The sequence below is a fragment of the Lissotriton vulgaris genome, chromosome 8 (assembly GCF_964263255.1).
Source record: "Lissotriton vulgaris chromosome 8, aLisVul1.2, whole genome shotgun sequence".
In the NCBI taxonomy this organism is placed as follows: domain Eukaryota; kingdom Metazoa; phylum Chordata; class Amphibia; order Caudata; family Salamandridae; genus Lissotriton; species Lissotriton vulgaris.
In genome coordinates, this window is record NC_141696.1 from 1,559,487,118 (window position 1) to 1,559,512,071 (window position 24,954).

Below are 24,954 nucleotides of genomic sequence, written 5' to 3' on the forward strand. Positions count from 1 at the left end.
CTGTGACTGGTCCGACCATTATAGCATCCTCTTTTACATTAACAGGGAGGTATTGATGAGGAAGACTCAACCTTTGAAATCAAAGATCTGGAAAAGGGACCTCGGATCAATTAATTCTGACCATCTAGCTGCCCAATGTAAGTCTGTCCTCTCCGCCCAAGCTGATTTGGTCGAGGTGCAATCACTCACCGATGCCTACAATTCAACAATTTCCAACATCATGGATGACATTGCTCCACTCAAACACAAAAATGCTTCAACGAAACTATCCAAACCACGGTATAATGAGAAATTAAACACTGAACGATGCAAACTCAGGGCAGCTGAACAGTCCTGGCGATCCAATCCTTCCTCAGACCAACTAAAACTCCTTAGAGATCTCAGGAGCCTCTACAATAAACAAATCAGGAGTGCCAAGGCTGACTACTTCAGACACCAACTAGATCAAGCGGCAAACCGCCCCAAGAAACTGTTCGAATTGGTCAAAGAGCAATCAGTCGTTGGTCCAAACCACTTTGAACTTGATGGCTGCCCACCTTCATGCAATGATCTTGCCGCTTTCTTCGCGGAGAAATCAAGACTCATCTCTACTGACCTCGCCTCTTAGACGGCTCTATTGCCTCCCTCAGGTGCCGCCTCCCCCCTTGACCCCTTTGATAAGGACAAACTGACCACCAAGAACACTAAGAACAATGAGTTGTGGGGTACTGTTGCCCCTTTTAGTGAAAATGACATCCACAAGATTCTTCAGAATATCAAGCCCTCCAACCACTTCAGTGACCCGCTGCCCCCGGCTATCTTCAAAGAAATCAAGAATGCACTCATCCCAACCTGGACAAGGATAGTAAACGCTTCTCTTTCATAAGGCACGATCCCCAATTGCCTAAAAGCAGCTCAGGTTTCACCTATTCTAAAAAAAACTAACACGGACAAATATGATCGCAATCATTTCTGCCCCATTTCCAACATCCCAACCCTAGCGAAACTTCTAGAAAAAAAAATGTGTCCATTCCCAACTTTGTGCTCACATAGAGAACTATTAACTTCTAGACCAACATCAATCTGGCTTCAGGAAGGGACACAGCACTGAATCGTCTCTCACTGAAGTTAGGGATGACATTTTAAAAATGCTTAATAAAAACGAATCCTGCCTCTTGATTCTCCTTGATCTTTTCTCCACTTTCGATACGGTTAATCATGACAACCTTCTATCCATCCTGCAAAATAGAATGGGTTTTTCTGATCTGGTGTTACAATGGTTCTCGTCTTTTCTTCATCACAGATCACAAAGAGCCAAGGCAAACCACTCCCTCTCCCAGCCCTCTCCGCAGCCTGAGCCTCTCAGAAGGGAACATCGCGCTGCTGCCTGCCTGCACGGAAAGAGATCGCTCGCAGCGCCTGGTATCGCTTTTGCCCACTTTAAACATTTAATTGAGTACAGTGATTGCGCACTCGGCGCCTAAATTAATTTGCCTGATTTAATTTATTTGGTTATTGCTGCGCACTGTGGACTTTGCTATGTGGGGAAAAGAGAAGTGTCTTGAGAGTGTTTGTGACTTGTGTTGTACTCCGGCTGTGCCCCAGTCTCGTTTCAGGGACCGGGCTGCCATTTTGGGACTTTGTTTACCTCCGTGAGCCTGTGCCTCCTCCCAGATCCCGCCTCCCAGCTGACCCGCCCACCCACGAGTACAGCTACGGCGCTCCATCCGGTCCACCAAACTGCCACCAAGCTGCACCAGGACACATCCATGGACCCTTCACATGCCACTCCTGCAAGTTCGACTGCACCAAGACACACACCACATCCACAAACACCAAACAGAGATCCGACACTAACCACCTAAATTGCATCCTGCTCAACACCCGCTCGGTCCACAGACACGCCATCGACCTTTGGAATCTACTAGACACCATTGCTCCGGACGTCGCCTTCCTGACAGAAACCTGGATGAATGCCTCGTCAGCTCCAGACATCACCATAGCCATCCCGGAAGGCTACAAAATCATCCGAAAAGACCGCACCAACCAAACAGGAGGAGGCATCGCCATCGTCCATAAGAACTCCATCCGCATCTCAACCTACTCAGACGTCAACCTTGCTATAGCCGAACACCTCCACTTCCAGATCCACACCGACCCCAAGACCACACTCAGAGACACACTCCTCTACAGGCCACCAGGACCCCGTGCACAATTCAGTGAAGACATCACTGACTTCATCACCCCACACGCCCTCCCCTCCGAGGACTACATTCTACTGGGAGACCTCAATTTCCACCTGGAAAAGAGCAACGACAGCAACACCACCACCCTTCTGGACAATCTAGCCAACCTCGGACTCAAACAGCTAGTAAACACCCCCACCCACAACGCTGGACATACACTCGACCCTATCTTCACCTCCAGCAAACACATCTCATTCAATCACACCACAGCTCTCCATTGGACGGACCACAGCTGCGTTCACTTTACTTACAAAAAGACCACAATCCATAACCACCCTCAACCTACTCTGCGAAGAAACTGGAACAAAATCACCATCGACCAGATCTCCACATCGCTTCTTCAAAAGCCCCCTGCCTATACGTCGAACCCTAACCAAGCAGCCATTAACCTCACACAATGGCTAACCAACAGCGCCAACAACCTAGCACCCCTGAAAAAACGACAAATCAAGCTAGGCAGCAAAAACGCCCCCTGGTTTAACGATGACCTTAAGAATTCCAAGAAACTCTGTCGCTCCCTTGAGAAAGCCTGGAAAAAAGACCCAAACACTAGCACCAGGGACGCCTTCAAAAACGCCAACCGTTTACACCACCAACTGATCCGGACTGCCAAGAAATCTGCATTCAAAGACAGACTAGACAACGCCCACAACAGCAAGGAACTATTCAACATCGTCAAAGAGTTTACCAACCCCACCGCCATCTCCAACGACATCACTCCCTCTCAAATCCTTTGCGACTCCCTAGCTTCATTCTTCCACCACAAAATCGCAAACATCCACAACAGCTTCGACAACCAATCCAGAAACCAACCCACCCAACCTACTTCTGAACATAAACCCCTTGGAACATCCTTTACCACTGGAACCCAATCTCCACTGAGGACACCATTCGCCTGATGAATTCCATCCACTCTGGATCCCCCACAGACCCATGTCCCCACCACATCTTCAACAAAGCTGACTCCATCATAGCACCCCACCTCTGAGACGTCATCAACTGCTCCCTCAACTCCGCCACCTTCCCGGAAAGCTGGAAACACGCGGAACTCAGCGCCCTTCTGAAAAAACCCACAGCAGACCCCACCGATCTCAAAAACTACCGCCCCATCTCGCTCCTACCTTTCCCGGCCAAAGTCATTGAGAAAGCTGTCAACAACCAGCTCGCCGCCTTCCTCGAAACCCACAAATCCCTCGACTCCTCACAGTCCGGCTTCCGAGCCAAACACAGTACTGAGACCGCACTCATCGCAGCAACAGATGACATTCGAACACTACTGGACAATGGAGACACAGTCGCCCTCATCCTCCTCGACCTCTCCGCAGCCTTCGACACAGTCTGCCACAGCACCCTTATACAACGCCTAAACAACATCGGAATCTAAGGAAAAGCACTGGAATGGATCACCTCGTTCCTGGCCGGAAGAACTCAGAGAGTCCGCCTTCCACCGTTTAAGTCAGAAGCCACTGAAGTCATCTGCGGCGTGCCACAAGGATCTTCACTCAGCCCCACCCTCTTCAACGTATACATGAGCCCCCTCGCGACCATCGCACGCCAACACAACCTCAACATCATCTCCTACGCTGATGACACTCAACTGATCCTCTCACTCACCAAAGACCCTAACACCGCCAAAAACAACCTACATGAAGGAATGAAAGAAGTAGCTGAGTGGATGAATCACAGCCGTCTGAAACTAAATTCAGACAAAACAGAAGTCCTCATCTTAGGTACTTCCCCCTCCGCCTGGGACGACTCTTGGTGGCCAGCGGCCCTTGGAAAAGCACCCACCCCAGCGGACCACGCACGGAACCTGGGCGTCATCCTGGACTCCTCCCTCTCGATGACCAGACAAGTCACTGCCGTTTCATCATCATGCTTCAACATTCTTCACATGCTCAAAAAAAACATTTCGCTGGATCCCCACCGAAACTAGGAAAACGGTCACCCACGCATTGGTTACAAGCCGCCTGGACTACGGAAACACCCTATACGCCGGTACCACCGCAAAACTTCTGAAAAAACTACAACACATCCAAAACGCTGCAGCAAGACTCATACTAGACATCCCGCGCAAAAACCACATTTCCAGTCACCTGAAAGACCTCCAATGGCTCCCTGTCAATAAGAGGATAACGTTTCGTCTCCTCACCCACGCACACAAAGCACTCTATGAACTTGGACCCGAATGCCTCAACACGCGACTTTCCTTCTACACCCCCTCCCGCCAACTACGCTCTTCCAACCAAGCCCTCGCTGCTGTTCCACGCATCTACAAAACCACCATGGGAGGAAGATCCTTCTCCTACCTAGCGGCTAAAACCTGGAACTCCCTTCCCATTCACCTCCGCCTTACTCAAAACCACCTAGCCTTCAGAAAGCAACTTAAAACCTGGATATTCGACAAGTAATTCCCCACCCCTCCTCAAGCACCTTGAGACCCTCTGGGTATGTAGTGCGCTATATAAATTACTTGACTTGACACCTCTCGCTAACTAATTAAACTCCATGAACGTTCCCTTCCACATGTATGCGGACGACATGCAACTCTATTTAAAATCTCATCCTTGGATAACATCATCTCCCTCTAACGGCTACTCAAAACTGGTTAACGGAGAACCATCTCCTGCTTAACACTTACAAAACAGAATTCCTGCTCATCTCCCCCCAAACCACATCCCCAAGATAGACCTATGGCGGAGTCACCTCACTGCTTTAATCGCACTCCTCTTATCATAGACTCAGCCAGATCCCTCGGAGTCACCATGGACAAGCGCTTTAATATGAAAAATCATATCAGCATTTTATGTAGAGGAGCAAACCATTTGTTGAGGTCACTCAGAAATATAAAACGTTTCCTTCCACTAAAGGATTTCAAGCAGGTAGTCCAAGCGCTTGTCTTGCCGAGGCTTGACTACGGCAGCGCTACCCTCTGTGGCCTTCCCAAATACGCCCTAGCTCCACTAAGTTCAACTCTGAATGCAGCGGCTAGACTGGTCACAGGCACCAAAAGATATGATCATATATCCCCAGTCCTAAAATCTCTCAATTGGCTACCCTACGAAGCTCAAATGTAGTTAAAGATTGCTGTTCTGGCTTACAAAGCCCATCACCTCAATACTCCCACGTACCTTGGGCAAAAACTTGAATTATCCTGTGGTTCCAGAGCTTGAAGAAGTGCCACTACCTTCCTCCTGAAACCACTTATTCGGAAAAAAAAAAAAAAAAAAGGGGAAGAAGAACTGGTCACCGAGCCTTCTCCGGCGCTGCACCAAAGATTTAGAACTCTCTTCCACCGGAAGTACGCAGAATCTCTTCATCGAAGGTTTTCAAATTGGAAACTAAACGATTTCTTATGAACAAATTCTTACCCAAAGAGGGATACTCTCACCTGCTCGGATGTTGATACTGCATTTATGTTATTCCTCTCAGTCTTGTTAGTAAAGTGCTCTGTTATCCTTCGGGATCTTGTTTGTGCTACATAAAACTTTATAAATAAAAATAAACAATTTCAACCAACATGAGTGGCCTCTCTGTCAACCTTTACATCCATTACTTCCAGCACTGGCCTAGGCGGTAAACCCAGCTCTCCTGCGGCCCAGCTTCAGCACCAAGGCCAGCCAGGACAACTTTGGACCCAGGACTCTCAGGCAAGGTAAAATTGAACTGACTTCTGTGGCTTGGTCCTGGGACCCTTATCACCTTACCCCTCCGCGGGTTCCACTGTAACTAAACCTGCCAGTGACAGTCATGGCACCTGGGCAACAAAAAACTGGAAACAACATCAAGTGTCAAATACCTAGGTGACATTTCAACGGTGGTGGTAGCCATAAAGATCATGTAGACCCCCAGTAGCAGCTGATCTGGCCCCAATAGTTACATTTTGTAAACAAACTGATTTATAGAATGAATGGTCCACAGGTTTTGGCATTGTGTGAGTGATAAACTCCAAATTAAAAACCAATTCTAATGCATGGGCCCTTCATCTTTAGAAATCGATTAGAGGTGTGCCTAGATGGGGCCCAGGGCTGGTGCTATCGCTCAGAGTACCCGCTGCCCATCTGTGCACCTTCAGTGTGTCTGCACCTGGAATTTAACCTGCCTAGACAAAGTGTAATATTTAATATTTAATAGTAATACCGACAGGTCCCGGGAAAGTTTTGTTTTTAAAATCTGGAGCCCTCATCATGAGACTACGTTTTGTTCCACTTTCTGTCTTCACATAAGTACACAGACCTTGCACAAAATCTTACCTTTCCCGGTTACCAATGAGACATTTCTTCCCAGATGAAAATGCGGAGCTCTTCATGGGTTAAAATTCGGAGCCTTCCATAGGCGAAAATGCGGAGCTCCTCACGGGTTAAAATGCTGAGCCTTCCATAGGCGAAAATGCGGAGCTCTCCGAGGTGAAAATGGGGAGCTCTTCACGGGTTGAAATGCGGAGCTCTTCACGGGCTGAAAGGCGGAGTCTGCGTTGTAACTGGACACGGACGGCCTGAGCTCGCCTTCTTCTCCCGAACCTCCAGCACAGACACGAGGAGCAGGAGCGGGTCTCTCTCCCCGCCGCCCCCACCCTCGGACCGGGCCCTCCGTGCACCGAGTCCGGGGCAGCTGATAAGAGCTTCTCCGGTACCGCGCATGCGCAACCTGGAGCGTCGGTACGGAAGCGGGACTTCCGGTCTTTCCGCGTGCCGCAAGTCTGACGGGGATATTTAGAGCCATGCGCGCACAAACAAGACAGGGGGGGGGGCGGTCCTCTTTGCGCATGCTCATACACGCTTGAAGAACCCCACGTGGAAACAAGACACTGCTCCCGTGCGCATGCGCAGACTGAAGTACCGAGCACGGGCGCGGCAGCTGTGCGCCCTCCGTGAGCGGCTCGTGCTCGGTCACCGGCTTCGGAACCGGGGGCCAGATCCACGGAGTTCCCACTTTATTTATGTATCTGTTTATTTATTCGCAGATTTACAAAGCCCGGTCATGTCCGCAAGGCATCAGAGCGCTTTACAACTAGCAGGATTTTTTTTTTGTTGGTAAAATATTTTTATTGACATTTGCATGACAACAACACTTTTCCAAAACAGGCCTATTGCAGCAATTTAGTGGTCTAGGTTTCAGTCGATCAGCATACATGATCAATTAACATGGGCTGTTGTCATTGCTTGGCTTAAAACTCCGACCCTTATCCACAAATTTCATGTCATTATCACTTTTTCGACCATTGGTAACAATAACTATAAACATACCAGGGATTTAATTGGGATGGAAAAAACTGGGGGGTCTCTGATAGGGGGGTGTCCATTGTAATTATGGGCGTGGCTTAAAAACACCTAAGCTAAAAATCTCTGCTTAGCATAGTGTGCCGCACGACTTGTATTTTGCTGTTTCTGTCATTACATCCTGATATACAATACAACAAGTAACATCATACCAGAGGCGCGACTAGAGCCAAATTTCGGGGGGGGGGGGGGGGGGGCTGAACCTTTAATCAGTAGGCAGAGTGGGGCTGCAGGGGCTCTTAGAAGGGGTGAAACAACTGCAAGGCCTAATTAACATTCAAATGGTCTTTTAAAGACCTGTTGAACGTTCGGGTGCGGCTCTGTGTGTGCCCGGGATTTGTCTCATCCCGGGCTGCCACACACGACGGGGGGGCTGAAGCCCGGTGAGTTCAATGGGTGTTGCGCACCTGCATCATACCTACAACAAGTCAGGACTATTGGCTTTGTCGATGGTTGTCAGTTGCACGAGATAAATAAGCAGCAACTATGGCTTGTATATATTATTGAAAAAGCTTCCACTTAAAGCCCAGGTGACCCCACAACAATGTTACTGCTCCTGAGTTTCAAAAAGGGAAGGGAAATCCAGAGATAAAATTACTCTTTAAAGGATTCCCCTTCCCCCACAACGCTCACCTGGCATGACGTCATGCTGTAACTTCTCGACTAGTGAGAAGTGTGTGAGCATGCGCACATTGATGTGCCTGCTCTCACTGCAGTCCAGGAAAAAACAGACCCTTGTGCCAGGGCACAAAACAGAGCCCAATACAGACCCCCTTTAAAAAACTGCTGGTGTTCAGCACCGGTGAGAAATTCACAATTTATCCTGAGCTAAAATATAAACAATAAGTACAGTCATATACAACATTTAGAAATTCTTTGTTTCTTCTTTTATTCACAATGTGTAATCTTCCAGGACACAGTGGGCCCGATTCACAGACCTAACTTAAGACAAAATCCTAATCGTACTACTTTTGGTATTCACAGAAGTTAGGATTTTGTCTTAAGTTTGTCTTAAGACAGACCTAAGACAGACTTAAGTTAGGATTTTGTCTTAAGTCTGTCTTAAGACAACCTTAAGACAAAATCCTAACTTCTGTGAATACCAAAAGTAGTAAGTTTAGGATTTTCTCTTAAGTTAGTTCTGTGAATCGGGCCCTCTCTAGCCAACACGTGTTTCGTCTATTGTGGATCTTGCCACAGACTTCTTCAGGGCTATGGATAAAGTTACAATTATGTTAACCTCTCAAAGAATCTGACCAAGCGACGTAGTTGTATCTCATTTGAAGACCGAATCATATTCGAGTAAGATTCCAATATTTAAGACCCGTTATTGTTCACTCTTCTCCAATATCATGGAATTTACAGAAAGTAACCTTTGGCCGAGTACGGACCAACCGCGTATGCACGAGAAACTGGCGAGATCCGGCCCACTTAAAGCCCTGAAACGTACCCTTACAACAAGTAGGATACATTGATTACAGCGGACTGCAGTTACAGGGCCCGATTCACAGAACTAACTTAAGACAAAATCCTAAACTTACTACCATTTTGGTGTTCACAGAAGGCAATTACTCATTTCGGTATTCACAGAAGTCATTTAGGATTCTCCTAAACTAAGAAAAATCCTAACTTTAAGACTTTCGGTATTTACAGAAAGCATTTAGGAGTCCTAAAGTTAGGAATCCTAACTTTAGCCTTAGGAGAACTAGCCAGACTCCTGGGCATCCTCTCAGCCTCCATCAAAGCTATTTTCCAGGGCCCTTTACATTATCGGGCCCTCCAAAGGGCGAAGGGCGGAACCCTTCGATCTGGCCTATGGTACAGACACAAAATTTATGTAGACATGAACGCCAAGACAGAACTAACCTGGTGTTTAGAAAACCTGGACGCTTGGAATGGGAAAGCCATTTTTAGCAACACCCCGGAATTTGTCCTGGAAGTGCATTTTTCAAAGTTCCATGTTACACACACATGCCCTTGGGGTATGTGTGAGCAAATTTCAGGGGTGCATCAGGGTGTCCTTTTGGCACCCTTGGAATTGCATGCACAATTTGTGAGTACCTATTTGGTACTCGCAAATTGCGCATGCAATTCCCATTGATACCTATGGGCCCCATAGGAATGAATGGGAAGCTATTCCTTAATTGCGAATCGCAATTTGCAATTCACAATTAAGGAATATGTAGGAATCACAATTTTTTTAGCGATTCCTACATGCATAAGGAATTGTGATTCCTAAATAGTGATTTCTATAAAAAATCGCTGTTAAGGGTCGCAATTCCTTATGTTGATGCATTTGCCCCCAAATCCCAAGACCTCTCCAACCTAGCAAAAGAACTATGGATGTTCTGCCTGGAACACAAAATATCATTAAGAGCAGAATACCTTCCAGGAAAAATTAATGTTTGTGCGGACTGGAATTCCAGCTCCCTAGTAGACCACACCGACTGGAAACTGAATGTGAACGTCTTCAGAAGACTAGAACGGCTATGGGGACCCTTAGAAGTATAACTCTTCAGCAAGCAGACTGACATCTCAATGACAGAAATATTTCAGCTGGAGGCCATACCCGGATGCTCGGGCGGTGAATCCCTTTCGTCAACCTTGGCAAGGGAGTTGGGGATATGCCTTTCCCCCCTTTGCAATGATCCAGCGGGCTCTGCAGAAGTTAAAAAAGGAACAATGCTGATTAGTCCTAATAACACCCTTCTGGCCGTCCCAACCATGGTTTCCGACAACCTTGGAATTAGCTTAGGAAATCCCCTTTCTTCTCCCAGCCTCACAAGACCTCCTAAGAGACATAGAAGGTTTGGAACATCCCCTACTCAAGAGCAGGACTTTACACCTTCTTGCCTGGAAAGTGTCAGGCGAGCCCATGAAATAACTAACCTTTCGGCAGGGGCTTAAACTCTCCTCTAAGAATCTTGGGCCCCTGGTACACACTACAGATACAACAGCATCTGGAAAATATGGGTTTGTTGGTGCACGGAAAGGAAACTGGATTCTGTGGAGGCCCCTATCGTACATGTTGCAAATTTCCTTGTAGAATAATTCGAAAGAGGCCTTACCTATAGATCAATTAACTGCTATAGGTCAGCAAAATGCATGTGCTTGAAATGTTTTCTAGGCTATTGCATGTGTGCAATCGAAATGATTAATATCAATTTCTAAAATTGATATAAAGTGCATAAGTATATAAATATAACACTTTGTGGCAACTTAAAAAGAACAAATCAAATTTACATATTTAGACTGACGAAGTTAGTCTTGTGTCATTATCCTTCTTTTAATGTCCGATGTATTTATAGTATGCACAGGAATGAGATCAGCCAATGCGTTTCGCCCAGAAAAGGGCTTCTTCAGGGCTGTAATGGCATACAATTATAAGCATACATCAGTATGTTTCCGACAAAGGATCATACAAAGATATTACACAGGTAATAAATACTTGTATTAACCCCTTCCCTGCTGGCCCGTTTCCGCCGCTGTGCGGTAAACAAAAGAACAGGGGCGGGCCATGACGAACCCCAGCCGTCATCAGCACACGAGCACCGTAGTGCATGACGGCTGGGGTTCGTCATCAGCATGGAAGGGGTTAAGAGAGGGAGCTTCATTTGTGATCATAGAGAGAGAGAGAAAAGGAAAAAAGAAAGGATAGTGGTAACTTTTAAAATGCTAATGCATACGAGTCTAAAAAGTGCTCATATGGTGAAAGAAAAAGCGAAATTGCCAGAGAAGAGAGGGGTGCTTGACCCAATGCAAGTGCCCTAGCGGCTCGCACAGGAGCACGTGGGTGAGAAAAAGGTTCAGTACACAAACTGGAGCGTGAATGGGATCAACATACATGTCAAAGACTAGTGAAACACAACTGTGCTATGTCTTAAGTTGAATGGTGAGCACCTAAAAAAAAGTGAAGGTGAACCACACACATCTAAAAGAGGAGTGCTCATGGATACCATGAAAGATACAGTGACACATGGGTGTCCCTTAAATTGGCAATAATAACCCATGCAGCGTGCAGCTATACCTAACTAATAACGCTAGAGTGGCTTACCAAATACTGTAAACAAGAAAAAGAATAATTCTTTGAGGGTTTTCCAAGATATGCGTAGATAGTAGAATCTGAAAGATATATCAATTAAGAAATATATTCAAGTAAAAGGCAGTCAGGATGTCTTATGTAACTCTAGAAGATACAAGACATACCTGGTCCAAAAGTAAGAATATCCCGTGTTGGGGAGAAAGTCTTGAGGGAAGCAAAAAGACCTACAATTAAACGGGGGATATGTCAATATAAAGGCGGATGCACTGGTGAGATCAGACATGACGATCTGCTCATTTGTCTAAATCAAAAATCCGCAGCGGAGACATTAGTTTAAGTAACTTTTATGACTGGCGGAACGGGCAACTAGCTCTATGAATGGCAGACCGAAAAAAGGTAACGTGCAAAGAACATGTCTACCAGGTGAAGAGGCCACAAAGAAAATTGTAGGTACCAGCATCAAGTATGATAGATTTAAATGCTGCCTGTTTTTAAAAGGTATAATGATCGGAAAACCTAGAAAACGAGTTACGGGTGCTAATAAAATTGGTACAAAAAAGAGAAATGTTGGCAAGTAACCGTGACTAAAAGGCAAAAGGAAGCAACTGTCTCTTCTCAAAAGCAAATTTACCCCAGGACTAACATGAACTGGGCTATGTTTATTATTTATAGTACAGAGATCATGACCCCCTTTAGAACGGACCTCTGTTTGTAGAGATGAAGTACAGAGATCGTTGCTCCTATTTCTTTCGTGGATGGCCATCTATGCCGGAGCACAACTAAAAAACATGGCACAGGTAAATAGTATAGCTCGGACTAGTGGTGGTTAACCCTGAGCTGAAAATACAAGAGTTAAATGAACTAATCAACCAACTAATTGTGACAAGCGCCTTGAGACCTTACAGTGATAAGCTGCGCTATATAAAAACCTTTCACATGACATGACATTGTGCGTTTACCTAGAGCGGCATTCGGTTTCATGACGATATACAGAAAAAACGAGTAAAACTAGAGAAATGCAGCGAAAGTACGGACATCATATCTGGCGGCCAGGGAAGCACGCCCGTAAATTCCTGTGAATCACGGTGTGAGGGTCTTTGGAATGGAGCCGTGTCCGGTATACGTCGGGCTGCCAGGGTATCTGGTGCGACGTACAACTGGAGGCTGGAAAAATGTGCTTGATATGCCGGCGAGTTTAGCGAGACTCAGAAGTTCTTGGGTTTACTTCCGGGTTGCCTGCTGCTGTTGTGGATGGAGAACGCTGGGTTTCTGCACACAGCTTGGCAATGTCCAAAGATTGCTGAATTTTGGAATTAAATCATTAGTATGCTTAATGAGGTCACAGGGCTCACACTAACGCCATACCAGTTGCTCGCATTATTGGGGTATACTAAAGAGTTTAAAAAAGATGTTAGATGCTGTTAGCAATGGGGTTGCTGTTCTCTAAAAGTAGAATAGCAATATGTTCAGCTAAGGGCCCAGCGCCCAAAATACTGCATTGGTCCAGAGAGATGTATATATCCGGAATTTCTAATGAGTTATTACCTCCTCAGAGTCGCTGAAAACTTTCTGGGGGCTATATCAACAATATTGGGTGGGCAAGGAAACCAGGGAGGCGGAAGGAACGGACACTGGTTAAGTTCTGATAATTGCCTAACTGCTTTCTATCTTGATATTGAGGCTCAGGAGACGTGGGGGGTGGGATGGGATGTCTTACATGTAAGTGCTGTAGGTGCATATATTTTCTATGTATTCTGTATGTATATCATTGACTGACTGTGCAGATTGTTGTATTTATACTATTTCATATTCTGCGCCGTATCAACACGACTAATGGTCATTATTGCTGTATACTGTCATGTATTAATGTTATGCTGTAAAAGCTTTCAATAAAACTAAAAATAAATAAAAAGAAACAAGCAGAAAAGACAGAAACTGAGGGCCAGAAACAAGCAGAAAAGACAAAAAGAGTACAAGAAACCTGTACGGAAGGCATGTAATAATGTAATGTAATATGCTGTTTTGTAGCGCGCTCAATTACTACCGGAGTATCCTGGTGCAGAAGACCGCTGGGGAACCCGTCCTGGCTTTCCCTGTGAGATGGTCCCTTTCTGGGTATCTCCAAGGTGAAACCAGGCATCCCCGGCGTCTGTGGGGGGCCGTTGTAGAGATGAGGCAAGCTTAATGCCCAGAGTTGCCGAGTGTGATCCCTGGTTACAGTAGGCACCGAGGTGAGAATTATCAAGTACAATGACGCTGGTCCACGACCCTGCCGCGTCGGGGATTGAACCCTGGTCCCGGACCGTTCTCTGCTTCCGGGTCTGCCGCCTCTAACCAGTGAGCCACACCACTCCACAAAGAGAATAAACAGAAGGCAAGAAACGAGCAGAGAAGGCACAAACAGAGAGCAAGAAACAAGCACAAAAGGTAAAAAGATGGCAAGGAACGATCAAAAAAGCAAAACAGAGGGCAAGAAACTAGCAGAAAAGGCAAGAAGAGGGCAGGATAGCAGCAGAGAAGGCAAAAGGGAAAGAAATGAGCAGAGAAGGTAGACACAGAGGGCAGCAAGTGACAAAGCAGCAAGACTGCGGGCAAGCTGTACAAAAGACCTATCGCAGGGAGATTTGGCACGAGGATCAGCTCAACTGGGTCGTGCTGCAGCATCCATTAAGTAGATCCTGGGGGGGGAGGGGCGCTAGGTGGTGGGAGGAGAGAAACGGCAGGAAGAGGGCAAGAAACGAGCTGAAAAAAGCAAAACAGAGGGCAAGAAACAAGCAGAAAAATAAAACTGCAAGCAAGAAATTAGCACAAAAGGCAAGAAATGGCCAGAAACAAGCAGAAAAGATAGAAACTGAGGGCAAGAAACCAGCAGAAAAGACAAAAAAAAGGGTAGAAACAAGCAGAAAAGGCAAAAAGAGGGCAGGAAATGGGCAGAAAAAACAAAACTGAGGGAAAACTAGCAGAAAAGGCAAAAAGAGGGCAAGAAAGGAGCAGAGAAGGCACAGATGGCAAGAATCGAGCAGAGAAGGCAGGCACAGGAGGCAGCAAGGGACAAAGCAGCAAGAGGGTAGCGGACTGTGGGCTAGCGGCGGGCAAGCTAGACAGAAGACCTGTCGCAGGGGAAACTGGCACTAGGATTTTCTCAATGGCGTCGGGCTGGGCATCCATTAAGTTAGAAAAAAGCAAAACAGAGGGCAAGAAATGCACTCCAAAGGCAATCAAGCATTTACAATGCAACAGTCTCGCCTTTGCAAAAGATAGAGCTATTGGCATTGTAAATGACAAAATTGTTATTCATGTGTTGGTTTTGATAAATGGCATTGTCATTTACAATGCCAATAGCTTACTCTCTTGCAAATGCGAGACCTATTGCATTTGCAGAGCCACACACACACACAGAGCCACACACACACACACACGCAGAGCCACAGGTCTGTCTTTCAGCTTCAGATTTATTTCGTCCGAGGAAGCGACCATGCCATCCAGGCCCTTCACGCCTAATGGACAACGACCATATGCCCAACCAGCCATATCATGTTTAAATCCAGCACAGTTACGGTAAAGACAAACCAAAGGCAGATATACTGGAATTCTACTACACTCATTAAAGTTGCCATTCTATTAAATACAAAGCAGTTTCTTCAAGCAATCTATTCTCCCAACCTTATAACAAATTTTGAGACGATAATCGAGACATTAAAACAAACGCTCCAACACAAAATGCAACAAGCTGCACCAGCTAGACCCAAAAATAAAACTATTAGGCCATCCACAAGCGCAAAAAGCTTAAATAAATTAATAAGAACGCAGTTCCTGGATCCCTCTATATCTAGACAAGCAGAAATTAACAAATTAAAGAACCAACGTAAGCGGGAAAAACAACGGCAAAAAAATATAACACAAGACAAAAATTGGGTCGACCTGCGAATAGCAGCAAAACAGTACAACCAACGTACTTATTGGTCATTAATCACCAAAGAAATAGGCACAAAAAAAGCCTTGCAAGCCATCCCAGTCCCTCCTAAAGATTGGGAGATATATTTGACTAATTTGTACAAATTAAACATTAACCATGTAGGCCTATAACTCCCATAAAGAACTGCGAAGGAATCACCTCATCCCTTGGAACTGTGTCCTCCTTTTCTGTAGAAATGCACATAAGGAAGACAAGAACATCAGGAGCCACCGGCCCGACCAAATACCTATTAAGGTTCTTCAGACTGACCCAAAGGGTTGGAGTAAGATGCTATCTCCCCTCTTCAATTTCATCTTAAATACAGGGAATTTGCCGAAATCCTGGAAGGGTAGTATCGTCATAGCGATACATAAAAAGGGACCGAGACAACAGCCTGGCAACTATCGTCAGATACCACTATTGGATGCTACGGGAAAGATTTTTACTGCAGAGGTACTTGATCAACTAAAAAAATGGGCCTTTACGCAGGGACTGATTCCGCTCTATCAAGCTGGCTTTAGGCCAAAACACTCAGTCATAGACAATATCGCGATGTTACAAACTATCCTCGATAAATATGTGGTAATTAAATCCCAGCCTGTGTATGCAGCATTCATTGACTTTACCACTGCATTCGACCGAGTGGATAGAGAGACCCTATGGAAGAAACTAAAGAAATTAGGAATCCCTGAGCAGTTATTACAAATTATAATTGCACTGCATACAGACACCTGGTGCCAAGTACAAATGGGGAGAGAAAAGGGCCTGACTAACCCGATTCCAACTCCCAACGGACTCAAGCAAGGGTGCCTCCTTGCCCCGTTGTTGTTTTCCTTATATCTCTATGATTTGCCTCAGCATCTACAGCAAGAACTAAACTTTCCACCAAAGGTCGCCGCCCAAAAAGTTCACACCTTACTTTATGCGGACGATATTATAGTGATGGACCTAACCCCCTTTGGGCTACAAATAATCTGGATGCCCTGTTTAAGTACACTAAGGAAAACTTTCTTTTACCTAATTTAGCCAAAACAAAAATAGTTTCTTTCTCAGGCAAGAAAAAAAGTAGTAAATATTGTTGGAGACTTGGGGATGAAAAAATTGAAGAAGTTGAGGAGTATACCTATCTGGGAAGGATCTTTATTAAGTCATTAAAAAATAACCCACAATTCTTAAACTTGTCAAGAAAGTCTGAGGTGCATGCAGGAGCTCTGCTAAGGTTATATGCTGCCTCGGGAAATAGACATTTTTCCTCCCTACTTAAAGTATACAGTGTGAAGATCCCTGCAGTTTTATTGTATGCCCTGGAATACATTCCTATAAAACAGTGGACATTTCTGGATCTAAAAGAAGGAAAAATATTGAGGAAAATGCTAAAAGTAGCGCAGTGTATACCGGTACAAGCACTTCGACTTGAACTATCGCTTACGAGCTCTTACTCTCGAGGCATCGCAAACGTCATCCGGTGGGCATACAACCTGCTTCATGCAAAGGAAGGCACACTCCGCTTCCTGCTTAAAACAGAGACTTTCGATAACGATTCTACGAAGCACGTATTTTACAAAAATATGTCTTTCGCCCTCAAACTGTTGAACATTAGTACTGATCTATTGCTGACCTGGACACCGCCTCAATTGAAACTCTTCTTAAAATGCTATACCCCAAGACTAAGTTTTGAACTTGACTCGTCGCATTGCGCCAAATTAATCTCTTATAAAACCTTTGCTGAATCAATAACATTTAAGAAAATCCAGAACTACATAGATTTCAATCTTACTCACGGCGCTAGGAGATTAATAATCCTGCTCCGGTTGGGTATTCTACCCACCCAATCTTTAACATCAAAATGGCATCTAAGTGAGTCACCAATATGTAGCCTATGTAATGGCGGAGAGCAGGACCTAGAGCATCTACTGTTCGTATGTCCCAACCCAAAAGTAGTAGCGGCGAGAGCAAAACATCTATCTCCTATATATCTCAGATGCAGTATTTCCACTGTCAAGGAACTGATTACTGTTTGCAAAACTCCCCCTAATGAACTAGTTTGTCACAAATTTTATAAATTTTTAAAACCTTTTTTATCTTTGTATTAACATGAGAACTTTTAAAAACTGTAAGAATTGAATTTTATACATATCTTTTGTGGTCCTCAGTGGAGTACCAAACCAAATAAAATAAACTTGAATTAGGTCACATAGCCACACACACACACAGAGCCACACACACACACAGAGCCACACACACACACACAGAGCCACACACACACACACAGAGCCACACACACACACACAAAGCCACACACAGCCACACACACACACAGAGCCACACACACACACAGATGGCACAGGGTGAGCAGGAAACAAGACGTGATGTAGAAAATGAAAGCGGTGTGGGGGCGGGGAGAGACGGCACCAAATGTGACTTGAACAGCATTTGAGCTTATAAATTACTCCATCTGGCAACATTTAAAGTGCAGAAAATGTGGCAAAGTGTGGACCGGAGGGAGCAAAAATACCACCCTGCTTTACACTCAACTGAAGCTGAGCATGTCAGGTTTCTACTGCACATACGAAAACTCAAGCATACTACTTTCACAACATCCAGTCGTGTGTGCGGGGAGGGCACACATTTACAGAACATACACAACTTGTAGAGAAAAAGACAAAGAAATTTGTTCTGAAATGACCAGCATTAGAAAACATGCACACAAGACGCTGTGATAACTATGCAAACTTTTGTTTGTGAACAGTGCCCCCTCCTACCCCACATGTAGACAGTGTGCAATGATGAGGGGCAGACTGCATATGCGACAGCTGCGTGCTAAGCTGTGACGCAAGCTGGCTCACGCACACGACGCCCACTCGAGGTTCAGGGTATTGAATTTAGGAAGCAGTGATCTAGGGCGCAGATGCACAAGTTACTTACCTTTGGTAACGATATATCTGTAAGAAACAGTAGTTAGTATTAGATTCCTTACCTTAGAATATACCCAGGCGACAGACTGGATCCGGAAACTTTCGCGTAGCAGTACCCTTTGCTCATCGGTAGGTGTTGTCTGCGACTCCACGTCCGTCATCGGCGTCGTTGGCGCCGGGATGACGTCGCCGGAGTACTTCGACGCCGCCCTTGCGTGCTGACGTCAGTTCTTATATATAGCTTTTCCACGCCAGACACGCAGAGCCATGATAAAAACTAACAATGGTGCCATGAAACTAGTGCCCTGAAAGGGGATGACCTTAACCCTAGATATCGGTTCGCAGAACGGCGAGGCTTGGTAGGGCGGTAAGGAATCTAATACTAACTACTGAAGGTACCAAAGGTAAGTAACTTGTGCATCTGAAAGAAACAGGTTAGTATTAGATGTCTTACCTTAGAATAGGTACCCCAGCAATACCCACCCTGGTGGTGGGTCTGCGAACCAATGATCACACCAGAAAGTCCCGGAGAACGGAACAGCCAAAGAAGCCATCTCTTCGGACTTGGCTGTCAAGGCAGTAATGTCTTGCGAACGTGTGCAGCGAGGCCCACGTAGCTGCCTGGCAGATGTCCTGCAAGGGGACTCCCCGACCCAGGGCAGTAGTAGCCGCCGTGGCCCGAGTGGAATGGGCCCTCTGCCCAACAGGAGGCTCCTTTTTAGCCAAAGAATAGCACGCCTTGATGCACAAGATGACCCAACAAGAGATGGTTAGTTTGAGCACAGCCCGACCTTTCTTAGCGCCCACGTACCCAACAAAAAGTTGGTCATCCACCCGGAACTGCCGTGTGCGATTCAGATAGAATGAGAGTGCACGTTTTGGGTCCAGACGGTGGAGCCTCTCTTCCCCTTTCGAGGGATGCGGAGGCAGAAAGAAGGTGGGCAAGGTGAGGGACTGCCTGATGTGGAAGGCTGTGACTACTTTGGGCAGGAAAGAGGGTCGCGTCCGCAACACAACTTTGTCCGGATGGACAGAAAGGAAAGGAGGTTTAGAGGAAAGAGCCTCAAGCTCACTCACTCTCCTGGCAGAGGTGATGGAAACCAGGAATGCAGTCTTGAGAGGAGACAAAGGGACAGTTATGAAGTGGCTCGAAAGGAACGCACATCAGATAGGTCAGAACAAGGTTCAAGTCCCACTGAGGCATCACGAAAGAAACAGGAGGAAACATATGAGTGATGCCCTTCAAAAACCTATTTACAACTGGGGACCTGAACAAAGAGGGCTGATCAGGGAGCCTTAGGAAGGCGGAAATAACAGAAAGGTAGCCCTTTAGAGTGCCCAGAGCAGAGCCCTGCTGGGCAAGAGAAAGAAGAAAGAGGAGAACCTCTGAAAGATGGGCAGAAAGAGGGTCCACAGCCTTTGCTGTGCACCATGCCACAAATTTGTTCCACCTGCAGGCGTATACCGATTTTGTGGAGGGACACCTGGCTGCCAGAATCACATTACAGACTTCCGGAGGCAAGTCAAATGGCCTCAACTGCCACCGCTCAATCTCCACGCATGTAAGTGGAGACTGGACAGGTTCGGGTGGAGGACCGTCCACTGCTGCTGCGACAGAAGTTCCTCCTGAAGAGGCAGACGAATCGGGGTATCAACAGACATGCTGAGTAGCTTGGAATACCAGTATCTTTGTGCCCAGTCCGGAGCCACAAGGATGACTTGGGCCCGGTCGCGCTTGATCTTCTTCAGCACTCTGGGCAGAAGTGGTATAGGCGGAAAGGCGTGCAACAGATCGCAGCTCCACTCGCGACGAAAAGCGTCTCCGAGCGAGTGCCACCTTTGAAATTCCAACGCGCAGAACTGATGACATTGCACGTTCTCTTCTGTGGCAAATAGATCTAACCAAGGCTCTCCCCACTGCTGAAAGAGGCCTTGCGCCACGTCCGAGTTCAGACGCCATTCGTGATCCATCATGCACCGACAGCTGAGTTTGTCCTCCCTGGCGTTCAGGGAACCTGCCAGGTGTTGAACCACTAGGGTCACGCCCTGATGTTCCAGCCACTGCCAGAGGCGCGGAGCCTCCTGGCATAGGGTCCACGACCCCACCCCGCCCTGTTTGTTGCAGTACCACATGGCGGTGGTGTTGTCCGTGAACACCTGCACTACACTCCCCCGGACAGAGGGGAGGAATGCCTTCAGTGCAAGCCAGATCGCCCGTAGCTCCAGAAGGTTGATGTGGAGCCAGGACTTCGCCAGAGACCTGAGGCCTCTGATCTCCGCCTCTTCCATGTGGCCCCTCCAGCCCTGGAGGGAGGCGTCCGTCACAACTACGTGCTCCGGTTGGGGTAGGGAGAGGGATCTGCTGCTGACCCAATCGCGTTCCGTGAGCCACCACAGCAACTGTCTTGCAGTGCCCTCTGAGATCAAGACATGGTCGAACAAGTTGCCCTGATGCTGGGCCCACTGAAACTTCAGGTCCCACTGCAGAGCCCGCATCCGCCACCTGGCGTGATGCACCAGAAGGAAGCAGGAGGCCATCAGCCCCAGAAGCCACAGCGTCAACCTGACCGAGACTCGGGATAACGGCTAAAAGATTGGAATCAGATCCTGAATATCCCGAACCCGCTGTTCGGGAGGATAAACCCGAAACTGCGCCGAGTCTAGAACCGCTCTGATGAAGAGGAGCTTCTGAGAGGGACACAGGTGTGACTTCGGCACATTGATGGAGAACACCAGCAGGTGCAGGAGGTTGGCCGTAGTCTGGAGGTGGCTGATGACTGTCTGGGGCAAGCCCGCCTTCAACAACCAGTCGTCGAGGTAGGGGAAGACTGAAACCCCCAACCTGCGCAGATAAGCTGCGACCACCACCATCACTTTCGTGAAAACCCATGGGGCGCTGGTAAGGCAGAAGGGGAGCTCAGTAAACTGAAAGTGCTCATGGCCTACAGTGAACCGCAGGTAGCGCCGGTGGGCTGGCAGGACGGGAATGTGGAAATAGGCGTCCTGCAAGTCCAACGCTACCATACAGTCTCCTGGGTCTAGGGCAGCTAAGACCTGAGCCAAAGTCAGCATCTTGAACTTCTCCTTCCGGAGGAAGCCGTTGATGTTCTGCAGGTCCAAGATAGGGCGTAGGCCCCCTTTGCCCTTCTTGGGAACCAGAAAGTAGTGGGAATAACAACCACACCCTACTTCTGGCCCAGGAACGCGCTCAATGGCCCCCTTGGCCAAGAGGGCTGTAACTTCCTCTCGCAGAAGATCCAAGTGATCCCCCGACAAGCGGTGGTACTGCGGTGGCATGGCTGGAGGGGTCGCCTCGAAGGGGAGGGAGTAGCCCCTTTGGACGATTTGCAGCAAGCACCTGTCCGAAGTGATGGTGCGCCAGTGAAGGAAGTTATGTCGAACCCTGCCCCCACTGCGTCGTGTGGGCCTGAAATCTCGGACTAGGAGGGCTTTGAGGCGGATGCTGCGGGGGCGGATGTGGACTGGCCTTGCCTTTGTCCCCGGGCACCGCCAAGGAGGTTACCACGTCCGCCACCGTGTTGGATGTTAGTCTGCGGCCCGTGGCTGGCAGGTCGTGTGGGGGCGCCCCTTCCATGGCCACGAAAGAAGCGAAAGCCAGCAGGCTGCTGGCGCGGGGCAGACAGGCCCAAGGACTTGTCCGTAGCCCTGGAGTTCTTAAAGCGCTCAAGCACACTGTCTGTCTTGACGCCAAAGAGGCGACGGTCATCAAACGGCATGTACATAAGGGTGTTTTGGACATCAGCCGAAAAGTTGGCGGACCTCAGCCAGGCATGGCGACGAATCGCCACAGTCGTTGCCATCGCTCTGCCTAGGGAGTCCGTTGTATCCAGCCCACATCGGATGGAGTACCGTGCCGCATCTCAATCCTCCACAAGGGCTTGGGCGAGTTTAGTCCGGGCCTCCTCCGGACATTGTGGCAGTACGTCTGCGACTGTGTCCCACAGAAAGTGGGTATAACGGCCCAAGAGGGTCGTGGTGTTAACTGACTGCAACCCCAAACTCAGTGAGGAGAACATCTTCTTTCCATACTGTTCGTACCTCTTGGATTGCCGATCGGGGGGAGCAGTCGGTAATGTGGTCTAGGAGTTAGGGGCCTGTATGACCAGGCTCTCAGGAGTGGGGTGGGTGGACAGGAAGCAAGGGTCACCCGGAGCCGGGCGGTGGCATCTGGCCATGTTCCTATCTACAGGGGGACCTGTAGCGGGCCTGGACCAGGTGCGCAAAAGAACATCAGACAAGGCCTCATTAAACGGCAACAGAGGCTCCAAAGAGCTTGCTTGCGGTTTAAGGACCTCAGTGAGGAGGTTAGTCCTCACCCCGCGACGGGGAGTTCAAGGGATAAGGCCTTGGCCGCCCGTGTCAACACCACACTATAGGCAGCCCCCTCCTCCGAAGCCACGGTAGGAGGGGAGACAAAACCAGTGTCTGGCGAAGTGTCTAAACCACTGGCATCCCCTAGCTCACCTGCCTAGTCCTGATAAGGCTGGCACTCACGTGCCAGAGGTCTTCAGACCCCTCGTAATCCGCCTTGCAGGTATGGAGAAGGCCGTGACGCCCGCGGCTCCAGCGGAGCCGTGTGGGCGGTGTCGCATCGGGGGGGGTCGGAAGAGCGATGTCGCTTCTTCGACTTCTTGTGCCTCTTACCTGAGGACTTGGAGCTCGAGGAGTGGTGTTGATCCTCCGAGCCGTGATGACTCCGGCCCCGCGACCGGTCCCTCGACCTCCTTCTGGACCGGGACCTCGAGCGGTGCGGGGCCGACTGCCGCCTAGCCTTCAACGTCAAGGCCCGGTAGTCGGGGCATGACTTGTCATCGTGGTCGGGCCCCAGGCAATGAAGACACCAGCGATGGGGGTCGGTAACCAGCATCAGCCGGCTGCAGTCGACGCAGGGTTTGAACCCGGGCATCTCTACCGGCACTGTTGGAGTGGTTCGACTTCGAAAAGTGATAAAAAATGATCTAAAAAGTTTAGTCAAAAAATGACTAAGCCTACCACTTTTTCCGGATTGGCGCTTGCTGGCGCGGAAAAACGAAGAACGGACGTCAGCGCGTGAGGGCGGCGTCTAAGTACTCCTGCGACATCATCCCGGCGCCAACGACACCGACGACGGACGCGGAGCCGCAGATGACGCCTACCGACGCGCAAGGGTACTGCTACGCAAAAGTTTCCGGATCCAGTCTGACGCCTGGGGATATTCTAAGGTAAGGAATCTAATACTAACTTGTTTCTTTCAGATAGTATATGCGTGAAGCATCTGGCTAATGGTATAGCTTTTTGAACACCGAACCGTGCGCGCCCACACATCAGGGGTCCGGCTATGGGGTTTTTAAGATGCAGTGATAGAGGGCACAGAGTGAGTATCTGCAGTCTCCCCTCTCACCTAGCCTCCATCCATACTCCCAGGATGACAGCAGGGGGTGCTGAAACTTGTCTTCGGGGCTCTCCAGCTTCCGCCTCTGCAGGTACATGGACCGACCCAGCCCCTCCTTGGAGAAGCCCTGATAGAGCAGCGTGCGCGTGTATGGCGTGGCGGGTCTCATCTCCACGTGGGAGAGGGTGCCCCTGCTACCTCTGACCAGCTCGGGGGCGCCCGCTCTTCGTCCCGCTTCTCCTCTTCCTTTTTGCTTGGCGCGTGGATCAGGGGCAGCTTGTTGGTGATCATGGGCAGGTCGGTGACCACCCGCCTCCTCCGGATGGGAAGCGGCTGGCGCTCCCGTACTTGGCCTACCAGGACACCAAGGTGAAAGCCTCTTTCTCGATCAGCTCCTTCCAGCATATCTCATCCAACATGGCCGTTGCCTTCCGTCGTCGGCGCTTATATCTGTCTGGCCGCCCAGTCGCTTTTTGTCCATCGTGGTCACGCGCTTGTGGCGATGGCGACCATGAGGGCTGGAGACAGAGAAAGGGGGTAAAACAAAAAAAAGGGGGAGACGATGCTGAGGGGGCCGCGGCGAAGTGCCAGGGCAGGAACCGAAGCGGCGGACGAGGGGCTGTGCGAGGACCCCAGGAGGAAGAGGGCGGCACGCGGGGGATGAAGGATGAGGAAGTGAGGGGCGCATGACTGGGAGAGGTGAGCGGCCAGTACCCGAGGGGTGGTGAGGAGGGTAGGGGCCTCTAACCGTTCCCGACAGGTGTGCTGTTTGATAGAGGAAAGTGAGATTACCCAGGGGAAAAGGGTGCATGGTGGGAAGAGACGCCCCTGGATGAGGGGGAGGCTGGGAAGACCTGGAGGAGTTGCGCTGATCCAGGAGGAGGCAAGGCGAAGGAGACAGCGAGACAGGCAGCAGGAGTCTGTAAGCCCCGTTGTCTGCAGACTGGGGGGACGTGTTTTTCTTTCTCCCCTCTTCTCCATTGGCTGGAATGTAAAACAAAGGGTGTGTTTTTGACTTATTGTTTATATTCCAGCAAATGGAAAGAGGAGAGAAAGAAACGAAAAAACACACCCCTCAATCCGAAAAAGACGGGGCTTAAATGGAAAGAATGACGTGACTGAGATCTCTTCTTCAATGGCTGGCCA

The 24,954-nt window shown here is 48.4% G+C and overlaps 1 protein-coding gene across 3 annotated transcripts in view; it reads right to left on the minus strand.

The window, feature by feature from the left end:
* The window catches only part of LOC147700405 (uncharacterized), a 700,768-nt gene extending 693,813 nt beyond the window's left edge, over positions 1-6,955 (minus strand). The window contains exon 1 of one of the 3 annotated variants that reach the window (XM_086935784.1): positions 6,479-6,955. The gene's annotated coding sequence lies outside the window, so the exon portion shown is untranslated. The remainder of the gene's footprint in view (positions 1-6,478) is intronic. The other 2 variants (XM_086935772.1, XM_086935787.1) reach the window with 2 other exon arrangements.
* Between the last annotated feature and the right edge of the window lie 17,999 nt (positions 6,956-24,954).